Source organism: Alligator mississippiensis, chromosome 16, assembly GCF_030867095.1.
Source record: "Alligator mississippiensis isolate rAllMis1 chromosome 16, rAllMis1, whole genome shotgun sequence".
In the NCBI taxonomy this organism is placed as follows: Eukaryota; Metazoa; Chordata; order Crocodylia; family Alligatoridae; genus Alligator; species Alligator mississippiensis.
Window position 1 is genome coordinate 25,597,204 of NC_081839.1, and position 24,599 is coordinate 25,621,802.

General features: G+C 47.6%; 1 long non-coding RNA gene across 1 annotated transcript in view; it reads right to left on the bottom strand.

Moving 5' to 3' along the window:
- The window catches only part of LOC132246542 (uncharacterized), a 33,370-nt gene extending 12,554 nt beyond the window's left edge, over positions 1-20,816 (bottom strand). The window contains exon 1 of the long non-coding RNA XR_009457878.1: positions 20,249-20,816. This is a non-coding gene — a long non-coding RNA (uncharacterized LOC132246542). The remainder of the gene's footprint in view (positions 1-20,248) is intronic.
- Between the last annotated feature and the right edge of the window lie 3,783 nt (positions 20,817-24,599).

A 24,599-nucleotide genomic window follows, 5' to 3' on the forward strand; every position in this document is an offset into this window, starting at 1 on the left:
GACAGAAGCATTGACGTTGGTCGCTCATGGCACTGGTCGCCTTAGAAACTGTGAGAAAAGTAAAGAGATCAAGGATCCCAAAACAATCAGCAGTGTGACCTCTGACCCCCAAAACCCATGCAAACAAAAGGGTCAGAGAATGGGGAGCTGATGACATTTCAGGCTGCCAGGAGCTGTAAGAGAACCTATCTAGGCCTACAGGCTGTAGGTGGAAATAGCAACATCCTTTGGCTGCGAGCCACAGCAACACTCCCTGGGGGCAGCCACGTCCTGAAAGCAAGCAAACGGCAAGCAGATTGTGAGCAGTCAGGAACGCCTGCCAGGGCTTTGGGAGAAATTACACATGATGAATCAAACTGAGGAAAACAGCCCACACATACATGATCATTTGGAAATGATTTTCATATATCTTGGACTGATCAGGCTGAATGATCGCACAGGAGTTCATTGCAAGGTTAGTCTAGGTGTATGTGCAAGTTTGGTGCTCCCAACAACTGGGTACAGAATTCATTGTCACCTTATTTCTGGTCCTGAACCCTCACACAGCATTGCAATGTGATGTTAAATGTCAGCTCCATGTGGAATAATGCAGCAGTGTCACCAGTGCCTGCTGTATACTATTTTAAGAACCAAGTCCTCAGGGGCTCTGGGCACTTGCAAGCTGTGGCAATGTTCAGGCTCCAGGGGTGGCTGCGACGCTCCCTGGTGGCCATGCAACCCTTGCCCTACTCTGACTCTGGGTACCCTTCTCTTCTTGCCTGCCATGCCTTGATGTAATTATTTGAGTTGGTCTAATTAAAGATATTGGATTTACCCAAAGAACTTTGTCTGCCTCTGGATGTAACCACTGAAGGGAGGCTGTTACAAAAGGAGGCTGCCTAAGGGTCCTAGGCAGAGCCCTCCATTCTTCTGGCCACCGGCAGGTCCCACCCAGACTCTGATGGTCTTTGTCCTACTTTGCATCCCAGCCTGCTTGAGCCCCTCAGGATACTTGCAGCCTTAAGGTCTATTCACAGCCTCCAAACCACCCCTACAGCCATGCCTATGCCTTGCAGGTGTTACTGTACAGTACCACGGGGCTGGGGACAGCAGTGGCAGTAGCCGGACGGAGCTGCCACTGCCTGGGATGCCTAGAAATGCAGTCAGCTGCAGAGCCGTTCCAGTCCAGCTGCATGACTAGGGGGCGGCTGGACAGCACCTGGGCCAGGTGGGACCGAGGGACCTGCCATGGGCCAGGCAAAGTCCCTCCGCATGCCAGATCCAGCTTACAGGCTGCCCATCCTTGTGCTAAGCCCTACCCCTTCCAGTCAGGTGACTCAGCAGCCATCACAGGTGTCTTCATTCTGACCCAAGGGACCCGTCTGCTTTCCCTTGCAGTTGCTTAGCTGCTGTTTGCAGCTCTTAGCCCACCAAGTACCCTGGTTGTCTGTCCCTTGTGCCTGCTATTGCTGGCCTTTGGCTAAACCTCAGCTAGCAAGTAGCTAATTCTTTAGCTGTTAGCTTTCTCTGAGCCAGCTCACCCTGCTGCAATTTCCTCCTAAGTAACAGGAGCCTTCTGGCTCCCTGTTACACAAGCCCAGCTGGAATCAATGGATACTGCAAGCACTCAGTCCCTTGCTGAATTTGACCCAACTAAATTTGATTTTGGAACCGTTGAGGGGCAAGGTGTTCAATTAATTCCCAGAACTGATGCTCTCAGACAATCAATGAGAGTCACATGGAGGAATTCAAAGAGAAACATGTGAGGAGGAGGGGAAGCTTCTGGGAAAAGCCACCGGACTTACTGAAAGAACACCCCTGCATGGAGCTGAGTTAGCAGTAGGAGGATGCCTTGTCCCCACATCTCCATGCCCTGCCTGACTTAACTGTCCTAGGAAGGGTGACTGTAGTGCCACTGCTCTGTGTGCCTCTGCAGCAGCTCACACAGTGACAAGTGGCATGATGCCTGCAGCCCGTTAGCTTGACTGCTCCTTGTCCAGACACACGCCTCCTTTGAGTTCAGCTCGCCCTGGCTCCTCTGCTCTTGCATTCTTAGTTAGCCCTGGCTCCAGTGCCTCCTGCCCCCACCTGCTAGCTTGGACTCAACACTTTTGCCCCTCCTTGTCCAACTCATCTTACACCCATTACCCAATTCTTCATTTGCACATGGGACTTATTGTGGATGCCAAGCACAGTGTGGATGATTGCCCATCTGCAAGTGAACCTCACCTAGCCTTTCCCTATTGCCTTGCTTTCTTCTTGCCCACTTTATGCAGGACCTTCAGCGTTGTTTACACCGGGTGTTTTAGGTACTCATGTAACTGTGCCAAGATAAACTCAGGACACCATAATCCTGGACTGAAAGCCAGCACCTCCTCCTTCTTCTTCTCCCTTTCTCTCACCCACTACCTAGGAAAGGGCCACATTTGGGGTGGCAGGCAACAGGTGAGCTGCGCTTCCTAGCTATGTGGAACTTCATGGCAACAGCAGGACATAGGACAGCAATTCTTCTGCTATTGCAGTAAAGACCTGCACTGCTAAGGAGAAGCCACCTCAGCAAGGGAGTGGAGTACACCTCTTACATACGTCTCTTATCCTATCTGTGGGCCAGCCACAACCATACCATCCCACAGCTTAGGTACCCCTGCACCCATCTGTGTCAAGAGCCATGCGTGCCACAGCATCTGCCCCTTTCCTGTCTTTCACCGCTGAGCTCAGAAGCAGCAGCTGGACATGCAGGAACCACAAGCTCTTATTTCAGCACATCCCTTGCTCAAAGCAGTAGCCTGGAGGCCACATCTTTCCCATTTGTTTTGGGGGTTTACAAGGCCGTGGGGAATTCTCTCGGGCATTAGAATCTCTGGTTCCATCGCTCCAGGGAACAGGCCTATGAGGCACAAATGACTTCACGTGGCACTGTCTGTTGGCCTCCTCGCTGAAAGCCATTTGCGTCCTGAACGTGTCCTCCTGCCCGCCGACAGGGAGGTGTGCAACAAAGCCACCTTGGCAGCCAAGATGTAAGTGGATGATCACCATAACACCCCTCACAAACAATGATCTCAACCCTCCAGGCAGAGCTGTAATTTCATACTCAGTCTCTTATCTTATCATGGCTGGGGGGTTGTGGTAAATGCTGCATACTTCAGCCCCAAGTGGCTTCCCCATGCAGTGACAGTCTCCCAGACTACACCACTAAATGATGGCTCCTGAGGAGGGGACTGGCAGGTACCCCTACCTTCCCCAAGACACATGCACCTGGGCCTCTCCTGGCAGGCTCCATCTCTCATCTGCGGGAGTGGGGCTCTCTCCAGGGGTGGAGCATAATGCTGTTCTCAAGGGCTAGGGACAGAAGTTACATGTAAAGCAGTTTAAGTGATCAGAAACTGGTTTAAGCCTGTAACAGAACAGAAGCTCAGTGCACATAAACCAGTTTCAAAATGGCTGAAACGAGTTTAAGATAAACCTGGTTGAATGTAGTTATCAGACTTAACTGATTTGGGCCAAACTAATTTATGAAACTTCTGTCCCAGACCCCTTCCTGGTTCAAGTTAAGTTACAGTCCCCCAGCATCCCAGCATGCTTTCCAGCCCTGGGCTGGGCTGTGCTGTGCTGTGCTGTCTGCTCCAGAAAGCAGGGCTGTGTCTGCTCCTCTGCTCTCTTAGCTGGAGCAGTGAGGGCTGGCTGACAAGGTGGGGAGGTAAGTCTGGCTGGGGTTGCAGCCCAATCTGCAGGGAGGCTGTCCCTCCCCCAGGCAAACCGTGGCAGGGAGTGGGGGTTAAATATCCCTTCCTCAGCTCAATCTTACTGCTGGCTGCAACTGTAGACTACAAATCCCAGAGGCACCTGGAAGCAGGAAGAGGAAGTGATGAGCAAACCTGCAGAGTCCTGTTACTGTAATTCTGGACTGCAAATCTGAGAGACCTTGGGGGTAGCAGGAAGAAGAAGTGAACAGACAGCCAGAGAGCCATGCTCTAGCACTCCCCGGCTTCTGACTTGAGCCACTGCAGGCATGTGGCTGTGTTTCCTGAATCAAAAGGCAAATGTCAGTTCACTTCTGTTTCAATTTAACCTGTGCAGTTTAGACTAATCTGCAAAGACTGAATCAATTCAGCCCTGGGCTCTCTGACTGTCTGTACCTTGCCAAGGAAACAGAGCTGCACTTCTGGATGGTCCCTGCTCAGAGCACCAGTTTCACAGGACTGTTTCACAAGGCCTCCTGGGCCACTGAGTCCGGTCCCTGAAAGAAAATTCTTGCACATGCCCAGGTGCATTGCTTTATACCTGGGCACAGCTCAAGCCCAGTTCCACGTCCACTCTGGATCTGAGGATTTGACCAGACTTCTTTTCACTCCGCTGAGGGCAGAGATCCTCATCTGTCCTTTCAGTATGGCTCTCACCTATCTCTTAGGGAAGACTGACTCATTTTCGCCAGCTGTTCACATGGAAGTCTGTGGGTCACCGACTGAACTAGGTAGCATTTGCTTAATTCTTGGAGAACGTATGTCTCATATTGGGTGCTGGGCAGTGGCAGACTGTACTCAGAATGGCTAGAAAAGCTGTGTTTGCTATGAGGTCCAAGGTGCATTGGCAGCGCCATGTGCAGAGAGTGCAGGACTGAGCTAATTAACAGCCATGGCTGTTTGGTGGGCAGTAGGGCTCGTACCTCCCAGATAGGATTTCCCTAGCTACAGTCATTAAGGATAACACCAGATAAACAGGTGCAGCTATGCAAATGAACCAACTCAGGTTTGTGCACCCTGATGCTCACAGACATATGACATTGCCCCCTGTGATCACAGGGGACTGGACACAGTGGTCTGGGAGGTCCCTTCTGGTCCTATATGGCCAGGTTTTTTTCTGTTTATAGGGAGGAATGTGAATGGTTTCTACTTGCATGTTTAGAGCAGCTGTCACCTGGGAGGGACATTAGGATGCTTTTGCAACCTCAGGGCAAATTTTGCAGTTCTCACCAAGAAGAAACCCTCATTCACATGCTTAAGATGCAAAACCAAGACCCTGCCATCCTTAGTCACCCCAATCAGTGCCTTCCTCTGAGAAGTCCCACTGGGACCAGTGAGAAGCAAGATGCTCCTTGACGCAAATAGGCAAAACTTACAGGCGCGTGTGTATACCAGCTACCCAATACCAGGTGCAAATGGCAAATCCTTCCATTGCCTGTGCAGGACAATGAGTGGAGCCCAGACTAGGCCTGTCCCCAGCCCTTCCCTGCTGGGTATTCTGAGGGGTTGGGAAGCCTGCAGCCCTGCTTGCTCCTGAACCCAAGACCTACGCAGCAAGTGTAAGAGTAGAGAACAGGGGAGGGGAGTTCCTTACTCTCTTGGCCAGACACTTCGTCTAAATCACGATCAGGAGATGTGAAAGGCAGCAGCAGATTCTAGCCCTGACTATAATAGGACTGTTGATGAAGTCAGGCAGCAAACATGCGTGAAAGGAGCAGAATCTGGCCCACAGCGGCCAGACCCTTGCCAAGCTGCTGGGGAGGGGGAGTCCGACAGAAGGGTCACAGCAAGTACCCCCATAAAGATCCCAGCCAAAGCATTAGTAACCTGATGTGCCACGTTAGGCCCAGTCCAGGATGCTTTCTGGTTAGGTTCTGAAATCCAATGGCTCTTTTCACGGACAAAACTTCAAACTAGGCCAGAAGTCCACTGTTGGGAGATTCACAAAGGGCTGGGGGAGCTGTAGCTTAGCAGAGCACATGTAGCCAAGGCCTGGGAGGTGCTGAGCTGCTGCTAGGAGCAGAGGGTCCTCTTTCCACCACCCTCCTCCCCCTACAAGGATTGGGCCCATCATTTCCAGATGACTTCAACTTCAGCTTGGTAGGGATGATCTAGTTGGGGCTGGTCCTGCTTTGAGCAGGGGTTGGACTAGATGCCCTCCTGAGGTCCCGTCCAACCCTCATTTTCTGTGTTTCTGTAATTCTAACTTGGATGTAAGAATTTTTACAGCCTCTCTTTTTCTCTTGTGCAACTGATTTTCCGTGGCATCCAGCCAGGCATTGTTAGGAGCCCAGCGCGGGAGATGGGGTTACAGGCTGGCTCCGTCAAGCACAGAAGCTCTTCTGGTGCATTCCTGCCTGCACCACCTCTGCCTTCCCCAGCCCTTCTCATCACAGACAGGCACGAATAATAGATACTGCAAGGCTTAATATCAGATTGTTTTCTAATCCCGGAGGGAGCAGAGAGCTGAATCTTCCCACCCCCACGCTCAGACTTAAACTGAGCAAGGGGGGTGATTATGGGAAGTCTTGCAGATGGTATGTGTGGCTGCACTGAGCTTGTGCCAGGACGGGAGGACATAGTCATACCAGAGAACCCATTTAGATACAGTGGATGGGCCTCTCTCTTCAAAGATAGAAACTACCTATTTATACTGATGCTGTCAAGAGACTGGGATCCCTTCATGAGTTCGGTGCAAAAGGTCACTATTATTTTTCTTCCCACTTCAGCCGGGCACAATGCATGCCTGAACGATTAATCAGTAGTGGGAATTTGGTTAGTTATCTGCCCTCCTACAGCGCCTCGCAGCCACAGAGCGTCAGGCACTCTGCAAACATTTGTTAAGCTCCACGGCACCCCATGAAGAAGATATTCTCATTTCTGTGCCAGCAGAGACCTTGAGAGCTACATCACACAGCGGTTGGGGAACAGTGCCCTTCTAAAGGATCTTTGCATCTCAACTGTTTCGTGGCAAAGCAGCAGCATGATCTGAGGTTTTGTACGTAACAGCAGTGCACTATTTTAGGCGCTGTCTACTCTCAGCTCAGTCCCATGAAGACAAAGGAAAGGTGAATCTCTTATCCTCCAGCTTCTCACCTCCTGGTTGCTTGGCTGGATGACAAGACATCAAGCCCATTCTGATCCACTTAATCATTGCCTTCTGCTCTGCCTCAAAAGCCTCAGGCATCACAAGAGCAGCAGCAATCAGTCTAGGACAAGGCATAGGAATTCACATCCATTTATTCAGATAGGAAAACTAACACAGAGAAAGAGGAGATTGCCTGAGCCCGAAACAGTTGTGGGAATAAAGCCCAAGCTTCCTATGCTGACCATACAGCCCACCATTTCCACTGTGGCCAGATGCAGGAGATTGATGAACAAGATTCTCCACTTCCAAGGACCTGGGGCTGAATATCAGCCCTCACCATCACTGAGCTATATACTGGGTCCCTATCCTTGTCTTTGGTGATGATGAGCCCAATTATAGAAGGAGCAGAGCTGGCAGTCCTAATCATAAGCAGCCCAGACGGGCATTAATGCTTGTGTGCAGTTAAGTGGCTGTACAAATTGTGACTTGGCATTGCACGTTTGTCAGTTCTGTTATTTCTGTACCAGACGTGCTTGGCTTGACAAGCAGTTATTTCTCTCTCATTCTGGCCTTACAAATTCACCCTGAGATCTGACATTGAAACCAGGTTCTATCCATCTCATGCTTCAACATCATTAATAAAGGGTTCCGCAGCTTACGTGTGCCCTCAGAGACACTTGTGCCAGCCCAATATCTTCAAAGGCTTTGCAAGGACATAGCAGACTGGGGCTGGGTAAGCAATTCTGCAGACAATGTATAGGCAGGAATAGACTCCAGCTCACTCTATTTTTCATTCTGGTTAGTAACAAGCATGTCAACAGGGCTAAAGCCCGAGACACACAGGAGGATGAGAGGGTCTTCGTGGTCTCTTCTAGCCTTAGCTGCAAATCCTTTGAATCAGGTGGTTCCATTTCTCAGAACAGAAGTGTCCTGCAGACTTGGGTTCACTGGGATGGGTAGAGCCCTTCCCATCTGCTGTAGTTACAGTAAAAGGGATGACAACTTCATTACCAACACATACAACTTCCAGAGAAGAAAGGCATTGAGTGTTGCCTCGGAGACAGCAGTAAGCAACGTGCTGCCAGATGACTGGGTCTCATACCGCAGCTGCCTCTTGCCAAAAGGGTGATCTCAGTTGTGTGCGCTGCACTATCAAACAGCCCTGCAGGAAAGTCTGAATGTGCCCGATGTCTGATTCACTCTGTCCTTATGGAAGGTAGCTCTTTATTTTGCGAAGCCCATTAGTCACGGACATTGGCCTCGTCTCCCGACGTGCGGATTGTGATCATACTTGATGGAACAGAAGATTCCCTCTCGGACGCCGGGAATGAAACAACTCGCTCGGTCACATGCGGCATCTCAGAACAGTTACAGAAACCAGAGAGGACAATGCCAAAGAGACCTGCTAGAACATCTGCTTCACCCCACGTGCTCGATGCAGAACTATTCCCTGTTTTATGTCCTCCAGTATGATTTAGAAATAACCCTGCTGATGGACGTGCTACTACTCACCAACAGAGATTAGACAATGGTCTGAAAAGGAAGTTTTCTGAAATATGGCCTAATCCTCAATCCTTTGGAATCTAACTACTTATGTACCCTTTGTTTGGGCCTTACAACATTTACCCATTTCTTCTGGTTTCATCCCTTGCTCAACTGATATGTGCATTGATTTAAATTCGCACTGTTTTTACTTCCTTTTGCACTGGCTTGTGTAGCTCAAGCATGCTGCTTTTCTGAAAGTTACACTGCAATTTCTCATGTAATGCACAAATAAAACAGATTGTATCTTGAAAAGAAGAGAATGAATGAAAGTTAGATCCTGGATACAGGGAACTTGCCTTATCCTATATTGACTGATCCCTGTAGTAGGCTGTGTTTTACACTATTGTAGTTCTATGGAGGCATCGAGTCAGTCTGTGGAGACAACATTTTAAAATAAGAAGAAAAAAGGCCCTCAGACAAACATGCAGCAGTTTACTAAAGAGTATTGAAAAGAGGGTAAGGTTGACACATGCTTCCTGATGGGATCTTGGGCAGAAGCAAAGCTCAAACAAAACACAGGACTTGCCAAACTATACCATCAGTCCCTGCTCATCTGATTCAACATACTGACTCTACAAAGTGCTAACAACATGCACTTCGAGTTGTTGCGAAAGAAACCCTGTGCTGTTATAGCAAGAAACAGTTTTCACTGTTTCAAAAAGTTTTCCCTTCCCACCTTGGGACAAAAAAATAATCAACCATCTCAATTTTTATACATACCCAAAATGATCCAAGTTAATTGCTTCAATTCCAACTGTATTTTTTTGTTTTTCCTATCATTAGTCATTTTAAAATGAGAACTTTTAAAAATTAGAAAAGGTAATTTTGAACTAGCCAATGGGGATTTTGCACACTGAAAAACATCAACACTTTATTTAAACCTTTTCAAGGCCTTTTGCAAAAGCATGGAGTCAAAACAGTTCAAAGCAGACCCTTTCTGCAAAACATTTCATTTGCTACATTAGCATTTTCTAAAGAAAAATCCATGTCATTAAAAGATTCCTGATCACCTCTAAGAGAAACCTGCTCACAGAGAAAATCTTCCTGACTGTCAGTGTTTAGGGACTGGATCAGACCCTGAGGCAGGCAGCTTTTTAAAACTCAAGTTTTTTAGTCTTTAACTGTACTAACAATCTTTTGACTCGTTATCCTTTATTAAATCCTACTAACCACTTGGCCCGAAGGATACCTTATGGCAGTGTTTCCCAACCAGTGTGCCGCGGCACAAAAGTGTGCCGTCAGAAATGAACAGGCGCGCCGCGGGATTTTGCCATGGCAATGAGCTACCATAGGTATGAGGATGGGGAATGCCTTAACAGGTGTGCCATGGAAAACGTTGATTAATATACAAACAGGTGTGCCTTGGGCTGGCAAAAGTTGGGGAACACTGCCTTATGGCATCACCATCCGCAAGTTATTGGTGCTGTGGTGTGAAAACACTGGGACCAGTTGAAAAGGGCAGAAGTGGCAGCTAGCAGATACCTGGGAGCCTAAGGGCTATTCACCTGCCAAAGACCTGAGCAGTGACCTAGAGTTCACCTCTGTCTCTCAAGGGAGTTTGATTTAGGCTGGGGAAAGGCTCTAGGACAATTCGAGCGACAGGGATTGAACTGCAAGTGCCTTTTCACTGGTCTATCAGCGAGTACCCCCGTCTCGTTCACAATTTACTGCCAACTCATTCAAGCGATCACTCATCTGTCAACCCTAGTTGCTCAGCCCAGGGGCCTGGAAGCTCCCATGTTGTTACTCTGGTTTACCCTGGTCCCCCAGATAAAACCCTTGATTAGCACAAACCTCCTTTTGTTTGCAGTGATTATTTTTGTATTGATAAGACTAGGGGAGAACATACTTGCCCATCTTCGCTCACATCCTACGGATGTGGCTTTCATTCAACTGGATGCTAATATTGAAGGATTTGTCTCTGAGGTGTCTGCTTTCTAATCAAAAGGCCCACTCTCGCATGGCAGAGAGATGGTAAATTAAGATTGCATGACTGGCACCCGGAGCAACAGAGGCTTGAAACCTCACGGGGTTAATCTCTGATGATGTTGATGCTTTGTATTCCTTGCTGTTCCAGCTAGAGATGGAGTAAAGAAATGGAACGGGTAGCTCAAACACTAGGAAATCTTTGCTAATGGTGAGAAGTTTGCCCGCCTGCGGAAGAAGCTCCCAAGGGAAGTGATGGAAGCCCCATTGCTTGAGTCACTTAAAACTGGAAAAAGTACAGGAAAATCTAGTGGAGGGAACAAACCTGCACCTGTAGGGGGTGAAGGAGTTAGATGACCTCATAGGTTTTTTCCCATCACTAATTTCCCTGATCCTAGGAATTTACCCAGGCCAAAAAAGAATGGATGGCTTGCAGACCACGAACAGCTCAAGGCAGAAATTCTCAATCTGGTCTGTTGTTGCTCTGATGTTTCATGGAAGAAGTTGTAACAATTCAAATATGATCATACTTTCCTGTACTTCCATCACGTTTCTCCCCCAACATCTCAAAACACTTTACACCAGCTAGTCCATCCACAACAGACCTGAACCAGTCAGCCAGCGCATAAAGCTTGATGCATTCTTGACAAGGGCAGAGGAACCATGGACAGGAGCAAGAAATTAGGCAGCCAGTGGTCCTTTAACATCAGGAAGTGGCATACATCTGAGAGTACTCCCATGCACCAAGTCCTGGCTGGCATTTAAAAAAGTCTGGAAATGTTTAAGACAAAAACCACAACCCTCTTTTGGGTGGTGTAAGCTTGTGATCATATCCCAGTCAAAAGAGGCAAGCAGGAATAAAGGGGAGATTACAGAACTGGAAACAAGGGGAATGCCCTACATTATAATGGGAAATAAATCAAAGAATTGATGGGGAGTGAGGGGTTAGCCATACTGGTTCACTGATGTGAATTTTTATCTTCAAAGCATCTTCTAAAAGCTGCCTTCACAAGGACGTTTCCACGTGCCCAGGATTGGTATGAGATTGTGGTTATCTACATTTGGATTACAGTAGCATTCATGGCCCATTGCATTAGGCTCTGTACACAGGCAAGAGAGAAAATCCTTGTTCAGAGGAGCTTATCATGTAACCAATATTTGATCTCCATTCTCCATATGAGATACTGAGCCACACAGGGAAATGAGCATCTTGACTTCCCATGTGGGCGTACCCCGCAGACATTGCTGACCAGAGGTCTCTGCCAACTCTGGAGCAGCTCCTGCTGCTGGTAGGTATCAGCCCAAATCAGTAGAGAGAAATACAAGACACCAGTATCTACTAAGAAAACCCAGAGCTCATCGGATAAGAGGTGGCTGATCTCTTGTCCACAGAAAGGGGGAAAGCCACTGCCTTGGGTTGTCACAGATATGCAGTTTTGCTGGTTCTTAAATTTGCATTCAAATTCTATGGGCACAAAGCTTGGATGTTAATCTGTTTTACCCTTGAATTTGCACTTCACGCAGGAAATAGTGTTAAGTGCATAAAATAAAAGGTGCAGGGAAAAGTGCAGCCAGAAACTCAGTAAGAGGTTCCTGAGGAGGCAGAAGAGGGGCTGCGGCCTGGTGCAGTGAAGGCATGCATGCACCAAGGGCTTTCTTTAGCTACAGAAGGGGCAGGTAGTCTATAAACAGGATACTGGACTGGATGGACCACTCATCTCATCCACCATGGCAGGCCAAGGTAGGGACAGCACAGCACAGTTCTCTGCCTGGATACCCCCCGTTGTATGGATTCATTCGCCACCACTGGGCATCCTCTCCCCGCAAAATAGTTTATTGCAAGTGCCAAGCAGATGGGCTGTTAGATTTTACAGTGAGGATGTTAACCGCAGCCTCCAGCGTCTGCCTGGTTATTTGTAACAAGGGCATTGCCCATACAAGAAGTCCTGCCCCAATAACTTCCCTATGACAGGCACTTTGCAAAGAAGCCAGGAATTTATTACTGCTATAGCTTCATCAAAGCGCCAACCTACTTGTTAAAACAAGGTATTGAGGGGGATGAATTCTGATTCCAAGATAATTTATAGCCTCAGTGAAGTAAAACAGGCTTATGGCTATTAGACACTGAATTAATCTTACAAAATCACCCCGGGCAGACAAGGCAAACAGGAAAGCTGCTCGAGTTGGAAGAGAGAGCAGGAAAGTGAGGTAGAAGCTCATCACCTCAGAAAGATAGGCCCTTCCTACTTGGTTGGAGGCCAGGGTAGGTAAAGTATTTCCATTCTTCATTTTCTACACTAACACGGACTCCTCCCACTCTTTTCGTGCTCACAAAGTAAAAGCACATTTACCTATGATCTGAGATGCTGCCACATCCCGCTCCATCAGATAACCCCACAACGTATCGTTTGTATTGGATTTCTGCTCGACCTGTGCCCAAATTATTGCAGGGCCTCTGGTTCCCTCCTGCCCCCCCAGTCCATTCAGACACTTGCTCCCCCAGCAAGTACATTTTGCATATACTTCCCATTTCATTAGCAGGTGGAGGGATTGCGAATTTGACATTATTGAGGTTCACCCCAAACGAATAGCCATCTGTCACCATTTGGCGCTGTCTCATTCTCTGGATGGACGTCAATCTGTCGTGTTTGGATACAAACACAGAATCCCAAGTGCTTCTGAACACCCTGGATCCAGATAATCCCTGGTAGCTCAAGCCTGTGCCCTGGTGCAGACTGTCTTGTACCCTTCTCTCGCCCCAGTTGTCCACACATTCCACGTTACCTGTGTGCAGGAGCTCCAGTGTCCTAGCTGCACCCTTCGCATCGCAGCAGAGCAATGGAACAAGCAAAGGAAAGGAAAGCCTCTCTCTCTTACACCAGCACATGGGTGTTACTGATCCATGGAAACAAATGCCTGAACACAACCCCCTTCTCGTCCTCCTCACCTTGCAAGCCAAGGACTTGACTCCAGGCCCTTTGGCTAGGCCACCCTTCCAGTTTCCTGGCCTGACTATCTCGTTCCCGGTGGCCCTTGCTTAGAGGGAATTCCGCTCGTCAGAAGAGCCTATTCCCTTTCCTCTCCCTGGGCATCTGCTGGGAAAATTTTCAGGCTCCAGTTTTCCTGCCCTGTCCCAAAACTCATCAGCAGCCTTGGGACAGAGACTCATCCCAATTCAATGACTCTGCTGGTGGCAAATCTATCATTTCTCTAAGGTAGAGCCCCTTCCCATCGCTTTGTCACAGCCTCCCTGCAAAGCCAAAAGGCGTCACACTGAATGCTTGAAGCCATGTTAAAGATCCCTTGACTATGGAGGATGGATTGCAACTGTGCATTTACCAAGTCACAAGGACATTTATAAGTGGACAACACAGACACGCTCCCTTGACACTCCAGTTCGCTAGCAGTTTATCAATACTGGACTTTCAAAATCCATGCAGCATTGGTTAATTATGTAGGTCACCTGATGTTGTTTCTAATCCCCGGTGAAGACTCACAAGATGAAATACAGTGTGTGCTGTGAGCACTGCAGCAAAATAATATACTTTGTAAAATGAGAGATTCATTCTGAAAATGTTTATTCATGTGTGTTGTGGTAGATCCCAGCAGCCTGATGTATAGATCCCACTGCACTAGATGCTATACAAGCCCCAAACAGACAGCATGTCCCTATCTCCAAGGGCCTGCATCCAGGTTTACAGAGAAGAGACAACAGATAGATGGACACAGGTGCACAGAAAAACTATATTAGTCAGCCAACAGGCAAAGGTAATAGCCTACTTACTGCTTCAGTATCCTTAATAAAGCATTTTCTCTAGGAAAACTCACTCCCACCTTCCAGCAAGCGAGCACAGTGGGGTCAGGAGTACAGCTGAATCTCAATTTCTTTTGGAGCCTGAATGAATGCTTGCAAAACAAGCTCCCCCTGTAGATAGTCAGGTGCCAAATATTACCAATAGATCTTCACAGAGTTAGGGCAGCGTGACCTACACTGCATCTCTTAACTATTTAAATACCTTTATTGTGCAGGGCAGGCCCAATTTTCAGACATGAGACATTAAATAGGACGTTTGAATGTTATGCTGGCTGGCTGGGTTCACCAGCTCCCCATTCATGGGGTCTACTAGGGCATCTACCTGATGTGAAAATGTCAAGGCTGAACTGGACACCTGGTTAGAAAGTGGATCTCCAGATGTATATTTTCAAAGGGACGCCAACTCCATGACCTATTGCTGGGGGTATATCGGAGGTACTTGCTATTCCACAGAAGAGAGCCAGCACACCTGTCCCCTGGGTGGGGACGATGCAGTGCATTGCAAATGGCGTTGCGACAGCCACAAAAAACTCATTGCACCCCTGCACACCACCTCTGAGTTATGTCTATTGTAATCAGCCCAGCACTGCAATCAACTGGTGTTTCGAGAAGTACCATAAAAATAGCTCCAAGTTTGGAGGGACTGATTTAGGAGAGAATGACTAAGAAGGGCGAGAGATGGAACATGATAACGCCTACAGATATATGAAGCATGTAAATATTATGGAGAGTGGAACTATTTAGAACAATACAAGGGGGTGGATGTTAGTAGACGTCATGGTACGATATTCCGAAAAGGAAAACTTAGGCTGAATTTCAGGAAAAACTCCGGATGGCGAGATCTAATAGGTTGCGGAAGATGTTGTAAAGAGCAAAGATGGAATCTCCACCACTGGGTACATTTATAATTGCATTTGAGAGCACAATGGAGAATGGAATACCAAGAACAATAGCTGAGGGAATGGATTGTATTATCTAACTGTTGTCTGCTCCCCACCTGCCAACTCCTGCCTTATTCCTGTCCTGCAGACCATAGTTATCGTTCAAAATAGTTATTCCATATTTGTGATGATAGCACTCAGGAGCTCACCCAGGCTTGGTCACCCATTGTGGCAGACCCTATACACGACCCCGGAGTGTGCATAGGTGCTCCCTAGAGAGTTTGCAATGCAAGAGGGGAGTTTTGCCAGAAGAAGAATGATGAAGAAGTCTGCCCCTTCACTCCAGGTAGAATCTGCTCAGCAAAAAGCCAAACAAAATTCTTGCCCCGAGTTAACCAGACATAACCAGTGTCTCAGAGCAGCGTGTGCTTGTGACCGCAGCTGGGCTTCCCTGCACAGGAGAACACTTGGGAGTGATTCAAACAAGGAAGGCTTAACAGAGAGGGGCTATGGTAGATGTTTCAAGCACAGAATGAGGTTGAAGACACTTTGTGGGCACTAAGCACAGGACAGAAAGGGGGCCACGACATGAAGACACTGATCAGAAAGCAGGGAGAAAATGGGGATAGACCCAGGAACACAACCCTGGCTATCACCCTCGAGTAAAGCCAACGGTATGTTGGGCTCTGCCCCTAGGTATGGAAAGTGAGGTCGGCCTCTCTCTGGAAACGCTTCCAGTGAGAAATCCCAAACTGGAAGGAATACATCCTGCCACATAAGAGGAGTCAACACAACAGGCAACAGGGATGATAAATTCAAGAATAAAAAATAACCATCCTTCCTCCTTATATTGCCCCTTCCACCAGGAGAGCGGAGGGCTGCTGGGCAGAGCATCAGGAGGCTGGTTCTCTTCGCTCTGCCGCTGACTCCCTGTGTGGCCTTAAGCAACTTGCTTTGCCCCATGTGTCCCCCTATTCACCCTTCTGCTTTTTCCACTTTGGCAAAGCATTTCTGAATTCCCAGCTAAAAGACGGTGAGGTTTTCTGATGTTGGAAGACATCAGCATGATTTACAGAACATGCATTAGCTTTCGCAGCAACTCTGACGCAAGCAGCAGCTTCCTTTTAAAACAGAAGTGAAGTGTTTTACCAAGGTCACTAAGTGAACCCATGACAGGGCTCTTGGGTTCTCTCCCCAGCTCTAAGTGTTGGTCTCTGCATCCAGTTACTGGATTTTTGTTCACTTAAAATAAGTGCGTCTTAGCCAGCTGTAAGAGCCTGGACTACCTAGCCCTCCTCCACTCCAAGTGGGATTATTCACGTAGAGGTGGAACACAGAGTACATCCCTATTTATGGGCCCTGAAAGGTTCTGGTTTGGATAACAACTTCCCCAAAACCCAGACGTGTTCAAGACTCAGGATTTTGGCTCAGCCTCTTGTAGAAAGATGGGCCAACTGCAAAGCTTGGCATTATCTAAGCATGTATTTATATGGTCTCCATCCCCTCAATCGCATAAAGATTAGCACTTGCTCACAATATTCTGCTGAGCCAGGGAAAAATTATCCCAATTTTAAAGATGAGGGACTAAGTCAAGGCAGCGAGAAGGAAAACAGCCACAAATAGCATGCAGATCTTCAAGCTCCTGCACTTGGGGCTGAAAGGCAAGTGCATCTAGCATGGCTGGATCAGGACTGCTGGTAGCTCAGAGGCTAGTTATTTAATGCTGCCGAGCACATCCTTAGATGGTTTTTTAAGGGCCTCACATCTCCCTATGGTGTGTGGAGGTTCAGGATACTTCCAAAACCTTTCCACAGGCTCTGGTTCCTGCTCACAAGCGTAGGTGTTGGAGCTGCTGCTGTGGCTGGGGAGAATTGTTCCACACGCAGTTTGAATACAATCCCACATAGAAGAGCTTTGTGTTTCCTGAATGGAAACGAGACCCCTTTATAGAGGCTGGATTGGCGATTCAATAGCCAAACTGTTCTCCTCAGGCCTTATTTTCTTTAGACTTTCGCTATGCCCCATGAGACATCTGGCATGAGGTTTATATGACACCGTTTGCTTTGGCACTGAGTGGACTTGGAGCCCAGATTGTTTAGATAGGATTTTATGAATTGAACAGAGTCACTTTTTTTTCTGTAATGCTTCAAATTAAGGTTTCCACATATGAATTTAATAGAGATTCACTAAGACACTTATTACATGTTAAATAAATAACAGCCAGAGAAACAGAACACCCTCACCAAGGATTAACAAACATATAATTCAATGGATCAGTTACAGCCGTTAAACCTCAATGTAATTTTAACATCATAATCAGTCATTTTATTAAGATAATAACTGCCCTACTAATGATTATTAAATAACTAATAGGTTTTGCTTTTATGACACCTTTTGCTGCAGGTCCCTAAGGCTGATCCTTGTATTTCTTAGTTGTTAGGGGCTGGAAGGGACTTACAGATCATCGGGTCCAGCCCCCCGCACGTGCATTGCTCGGCCTCACTTCACAAAGACTAAGGCAGGAAGGTGAAGTGAGCTGCTCGTGGTCAGAGCCAGGAAAGGGCCTGCCTCCTATCTTAAATGACCCTTCCTTAAGCATCCTTTCGAAGCATGTCCAGATAGCCGAGGGAGGACAGGCTTTAGTTCAGGCGATGGGCTGTTTCTCTCTGGGTTTATTTCCGTGCTCTGTCATAGCCCCCACCATGACTATGATCAAGTGAGTGCATTTTAAAATACACAAGACAACCAGTGGGAGAAAGGAAATATTTTTATCCTCCTTCAATAGGTAGGCAAATGGGGTGCAAAGAGAGTAAGGGTCATGGCCCAGGTCCCACACAGTCAGAGAGCTAAAGCACTTCAGTGTTTGTGGCCAAGAACAGATGCTCATTTCTACCGGTGGAAATTTCTAAGAAAGGGGGCACAGGCATTCAGGCTGGAGCTGCCCCTTCTCCCCGCTCTGTGCCTTCACCATGCTGGGGGGATCCTGGGCTGGAGAAGGTGTAGGGGGCTGCAGGAGGAGAGCAAGCAGTAAGCAGCTGCTCCTGGTCTCAAGAAGGGGAGCAGTGGGAACCATCCTCCCCACCCACTCCCCAGCCCCAGGACCCCAGCGTGGTAGGCGGGCAGAGAACAAGGAACAGCTGCTCCTCTGCTCAGCTAGCCCTCCTTTTGGTGCTGAAACAGAAGTTGAACTCGCTCCAAAACTGAGTTCAAGGAACCCAGGCTCCCAGTCCTACGCTTTACATCCCAGACCCCTTCTGTGCCCCCATCTTCTAAGCAGTGGGAAAGTGTGGTAGCCAGGACAAGGTGCTGTCACCCTTTCATTCAACCTGACCTTCCAGCTTGAGAAACACCAGAGGTTCCTGCTTGGGCTACAAGGGCTCAGCAATGGCACAAGTCCAGCCGTAAAGCTAGGACACATTGAATGCAACATTTGGCTGAGTCTGTAAAGAGATTTTTTTCTGTGTTCCCGATTTTTGGAAATAATTATATTTTTAGATTTACAAAAACAGAGATTCCTCCCATCTTCAGCCTGCTGTTTGAAGATGCACTTCCATATATGGTGAATGCAACTGCCCAGCTCCGAGAACCCTGTAGATAGTCTAAATAGGCGTAGGAGGAGCAAATTACTATTTAACACCAGATAGCTGCCTTCATTGCAGCTCTGGGATTTAACCTACTCATACACTCCGGCAGCCTCCCAGTTGTTGAGTTATGCAATGCAACAAGTTGCCAAAAATCCCATAATGGGCTGCAGGTTTAGGTATTAATTAATGGTTGAAACATTTTAGAAATGTACTGTGTTAGGAGGAACATGACATCATGCTTCCTTTGAGACTTAATATCCCCCTTCTCAAAGGGGATTTTGGGTGATGACAGAAGGGACAGCAGCAAATCATTCTGCCTGTGACTTTAATGCAAATCATACTGACCCATTTCTTCCTGCAGCCAGGACGGTTAGGCCTGTTCAACTTCCAGAGACGATGCAAACCTCAGCTCAAAAAAATCAGACTCATTTGCTTGTCACTTGAATTTCATAGTTGCTGAGGCAGGACCACACTGAAACGAAGAACTCAAGAACTGTGCGAAAGTTTGGATTCAAACATGACCTCACAGTTTGGACTCCTCTGTAGCTAAAAGTACTGATTTGGATTCAGAAAACATAGGAGTATTCCTCCTTATTTAAGCATAACCCCTGTATTTATTACTATTGTGATGAAATTGGAGCCACTTGGCAACAGCTTATGAATGCTGCATGGCGACCTTTTAATTGAGATGTTTACAGTAGGACTCTGTTGGTTTAGTGCAGTAGAGGAATAAGGGAAAAAAGAGCGAGGATCAAAAATAAGCCACTTCTCCACAAAAGCCAGGGTTATTGAGGAAAATGTGCAGGGCTGCGACAGCCTGGTAACCAGAGGATCAAAAAGTCACTAAACTGGGTCTCGGTCAGGAAAAGGAAGAGTTGCTTGAGCGAACATGATGAGACAAAGGCACTCACCTAGGGTATTGTCAGGCACCGGCAAGCTTAGAGTTGTAACAGAGGAGTTTAGCCTGTTTGTTGCTTTAAAATCCTGTCTCCCTCTAAACACATTGCTTTTAAGAAGCTGGTTTGGTGGCAGATTCCCCAGGTGAAGGATCACAGGTGCCTGAATTCAATCAGACCTGCTAGGTATGCACAGGGGGTATGCAGCGTCATCCCCATCACCCCAGCCTCCACTTACCCCTTTGCAAGGAGTTTAAATTAGCAGCAGTTTTTTCAGTGTCCCACACAAACATTTTGGTCCCTATATTGTGCGTGAGCTTGAGACTTCAACCATCGTTTTCCAACCTATTCCAAGACCCACTGCTAGAAATCTCCTCTCTCCACCCCATACACCGAGGCCCTCCACATCACCCATGCAGGATATCACACAGCAGCCATCTCTGAGCATTTTGGTTTGTGGAGGTTGAAAGCAGCAGATGCACACACAAATTGACAATAAGGGATGCACAGCTGTGTCTGGAAGGGCTTGGAAAACCTACAACTTCAAGACAATTTCATGCATCCCAAATAAGGGAAACAAATTTGAAGCTCATAGTGCCAGACAAGCCATCTTCCATCTCCACTGATGGAACCAGAGTCCTGATTTTTATACACTGTGATTACATTAAAAACATGCAAATCACAGCACCAATAAAGCCACTCTGTGCAAAGAATGAACCAGCCCCACCATGATCAAACAGCATAAACATCAAAGCACTTAAAGAGCTTTAGGCACGCACAGGCCCTTAACCCTACCTTGTGCCATTGTCTGTTGAACTAACTGTCTTCATCACCTGGACTATGCATTGCTCACCACGTGCTGCTCCCTCTGCACCTTGCATTTGGATAAAGAGGCTGACAGACAAGATTACTGCCCCACCAAAACCTCAGGCAGTCTTCAGGGTGAGGGAAGAATAAGCAGACCCCCTGCCCACACTACAGGAGACTCAGAAGGAGAAAGCCAGGCTTGCTGCTGAGTGATCACAGGTGTGAGGCTCTGCCCATGAGGTTACCAGAAGCCAGGATCAGCCTCCACTGATCTGCAGTGTTAACAAAAAGGGTTACGGCATGAGGACAAATGCTTTTTTCCTCTCTTCCCTTTCAAACATTTGCTTCTAAAATACAAAACTCTCTATTTTTGAAAAAATATTTGCTTCTTTTAACTTTTTTTAAAATTTAAGATACAGGCTTATTTTTCATCTTTTCTCTCTCCTTTCATTCATCTCCAACACTTCCTGCTGCTCTACACTTCAGCTGAGTGAGAGCAAGTTTTCTGGGCAGGCTAAGCTTTAAAGAAAACCCAGCAAAACCCACAGCCAGACTTGATTTACATTCAATTATGCAGACAGTCCTCTTCTTCCTTTACCTCTTGGGTCTCTCCTTTGGCTGGTACTGGTTTTGGTCAGTTTGACTTCCTTCATAATTTGCTTAATGCTTGGGATGAAAATAAAGCAAACAGCTGCTCCCCAGCCCCAAACTTGCTTTCATTTCAGTATCTGTTTTAAGTTCACGAAACCATTTCTCTCCATATTTGTTTTTGCATATGCTCCCAGTAATAACACATGGATCTTTCAAAGCAAGGCAGGTTTATTCATACCACTGTCAATTAAACTAGCAGGTGCGGCTGCTGTGACATTGGAGGTAATATGGGCCAGTGGCTAGAACAACGCCTCCATTAGGATTGTGACACCCCTGCAATCCAAGTCAGAAGAACAGCAGAACCCCCTATTACAATTGTGACACATTTCAGCTGCAGAGACCAGCATTGGAGGCCAGTGATGCTCACAAGCACCTGCTTAATGTAATGCGTCCCTCACGCAGCCTTTTTGGTCTCATTCTGCTTGATTAGGGATGTCTGCTTGCCTTTTGAGGATGTGCCTGACCATGAAGTGAGAAATACAGCACAAAGGGGGCACCATCCACTGGCATTTTGCCCTGTGCATGGTGCTCAGACATGCAGTACAGTTCCCTCAGCTACAGCACAGAAACTTTGGTGTGGCTGTTGCTTGGATGCAGCCCCTTGCCCTGGCCAGCTGTTTCTCAGCCCCTTCCCTGCCCCTTACTGACACCTCTTGATACATCTCAGCCTCTGGGTCTATCTGAGCTCTGGCAAACCAAGAGGGGTGCCCTTCACACTGGCTTTTCCCCCAGGAGTGAGGAAGGCTGCCTCTGCAGAAGAGGCAAGGAGCCAAAAGAAAAACAGAGTCACAGCCCTGGGCTTTCCTATTTTTTAATATCTCCTCCCTGACTGCCTCTTCCATGGCCTGGTTTTGTTAGTGCAAGTGTGCAGGTGCCTGTTGCTGCATCTGTATGGTTAGAGGACCGCTCAAAGACTTCAGACCAGACAGCATGAAAATCTTCCTGGGCTGAGCCTAAAGTCTGGTGTCAATTTTGGTAGAATAAAAAGGACCAGAGAGTCAGACTAGGAAATGTGGCACCCTGGGAGGAGGTGCCAACAAGCACCAGAGAGTGGTCATGTAGAGTAGACCACTGGCAGCCACTGTAGACATGAACATGAAGCAGGCAAATAAGGTTTGTGGTTTTGACTTGACAAGATAAAGATACATAAAAGAAGAATGGGAATGAGCCAGGAGGCATTTTGAACTTGGAATCACATGCTTCCACAGAGCAATCTATTCATTGCAACGTAGCAAAGTTCCTTTTCCAGACGCAGAGGGCATGCACCCCGCCTTTGAGATCCCTAAGCTAAGGGGTGCCATATAAGTGCAAGGGGCAGTTATTGCTCAGGAAACATTGGACTTCATAAAAATAAAAATGCAGGGAAGAAGACAGAACCTCCTTGGTGGGAACACGTCCTGGACACAAATAGCCCTCGTGGCCACAAGATGCTCCCCACGTCTGCCAGCAGCTCCCAAAGCAGATGTGCTCATACTCTAGTCCCGCTGCCTCCAGCTTGCGTGGGCAGATTCCATCTCCAGCCGCGGAGTGAAAAAGTACCTAACAAGTGTCGACATTGAGAAACTGCCTTGGCGCTGAGTCCTTGCATTTTTCCCATTCTCCAGGCCAAGTTGCAAACAATTTGACTGCATTATTCACAACAGAAAGAACTTGGGTTTTTTTAAAGCAAGAAAGGAGAGTCTGGATTCCTTGAAATCCTTCCGTGTCCTATAAGAGCTGTGAAGCAATAAATGTGATCTTTTCCTAGCAGCAACAAGAAAAGTCCTTGGCAAACTCTGCCTGCCTCCTCTAGGATTTACCTACACATAAGGAACCCAGAGGGTTTTCATGCTGATGAACCAGGGATTCACTTTGTTTTAAATCCTGCATGTCCGTGAAAGCTGTTGAGCTGACTTCTCTGGTAACCAGTGTCCTCTTTTTGGCCACAGAACAGCCCAGGAGCCTCAGCCAACACCAGATCAAAATGCTTGCCAATGCACCTTCTGTGGGGTTGACTCAAGTCCAGGTTAAGCACAGTGAACAACTTCACCCTTTGAACGAATCAGTGGTGCGAACAACCAAGACCCTTTTGATCTTTGTCTTCCTGGGTGAAATGGCCACAAAGTGGAAAATTAGTCCCAGCTGTGAGGCAACCCGAGGTTGAGAGCACTGGAGAGTGGTGATTTGGCTAATGCTCTGCTACAGGGCTGGTGTATGCACAAAATGGCACAAGTTTCAATAATGGTGTGATTCAGAGCCATTTAGTTAAACTGCTACACACTAGTGCTTGCAATTAAAGTGGATTTCAATGCGTCTTTTAGTGGTTTAGCTTCATGAGTACAGTTACGGGCACAAGCTCAACCACAACACCCACTTTTCCTAGAATCATAGAGGGGTCGTGCTGGAAGGGACCTCGGAGGTCATCTAGTCTAACCCCGTGCCTGAGGAAGGATCATCACTATTCAAACCACCCTATACAAATCCCTAATCTGACCTCTTAGGAAACCTACCATCAACCCTGATGCAATGCAAGCTGTAACACCCTAACCTGCCACCAGTAGAGCGAGGTACCACAGCAGGCAACATCCTGCTTCTGTCAGAGCTTGCTAATACATGCTCAAGAGATCCCGGGTAGAGGGCTGTGCCCCCGTTACAGAGCGAGGCAAAAACCCCACAGTCTGTACCAATCTGACCACGGGGTGAAATTGCTTCCTGACCCCAAATGTGGTGGTTGGTCTGACCCTGAGTGCAGGGGCAAGACCCTCTAGCCAGGAACCTCTGGCTCTGCATCCCCAGCAGGAGCATTCACACACCCCAGTCAAAATCCTCATCCTTGGCTGCACCCAACACCCGATGCCTCTGAGGAAGGCTTAAAAACAAAACCTCCCTGACATACGTAGCAGAAATCGGGATGGGGGGGCAGAAATCCTCCCAGCCCTATATAGCAACCAGCAACACCGAGCAGCATAGTAGAACAGGCATAGCTGCAGATGTTCCCAACCTCTTCTTGAAGATCTCCAGTGATGGAGAGTCCATACAGTTTTGAACCGATGTGTATGACCACACAAGGATTCCCATTGGTTTAACCAATGATTTTTAACCTGTTCAAATACAACCAGCAGCACTTCCCTGCGCACAAAATCATGCCTTATTGAGGATTCCACCCAGCCCGCTACCTTGCAGTTTTCCATGCTCCTTTACATCACATAGCCTTCCACTGCACAGGGACTTTAGAGGCATTTAGCACTGGCCTATTTAAGTCCTGAGGCGTGGGCAGAGCAATAAAAAGTCCCCCCACTTGGGACCTGCCTGACTGGAGTCAGAAGTGCTCGGTTGATCTGTGATAGAGTACAGAGTGGGCAGCGGAGAGCAGCAAGCTGTCCTGTTTCTTGTCCCTCGGCCTGTGGAGGCAAAGATGAATTCTGTCCCCGGCCACTCTTGCCAAGATTGTCATAACACATTTCCATATGGATCCCTGCCATCAGGTGTGGTTCCTTCTGGAATGGGACTCAGACGTATCCATGACATGGGTTTTGATATATGGAGCCTTTGATCTTCTGGGTCCAGTGGGTATCCTCATTCAGTACTATCTACACTACAGGCTCCTTGGTTGACTAAAGGAAAAAAGATGGGGACTCCAAGTCCAGTTTCTAATGCTCACACCTTAAGTGATACCAGTTAGGAGGGGCAGCAGACAGACCACTGAGCA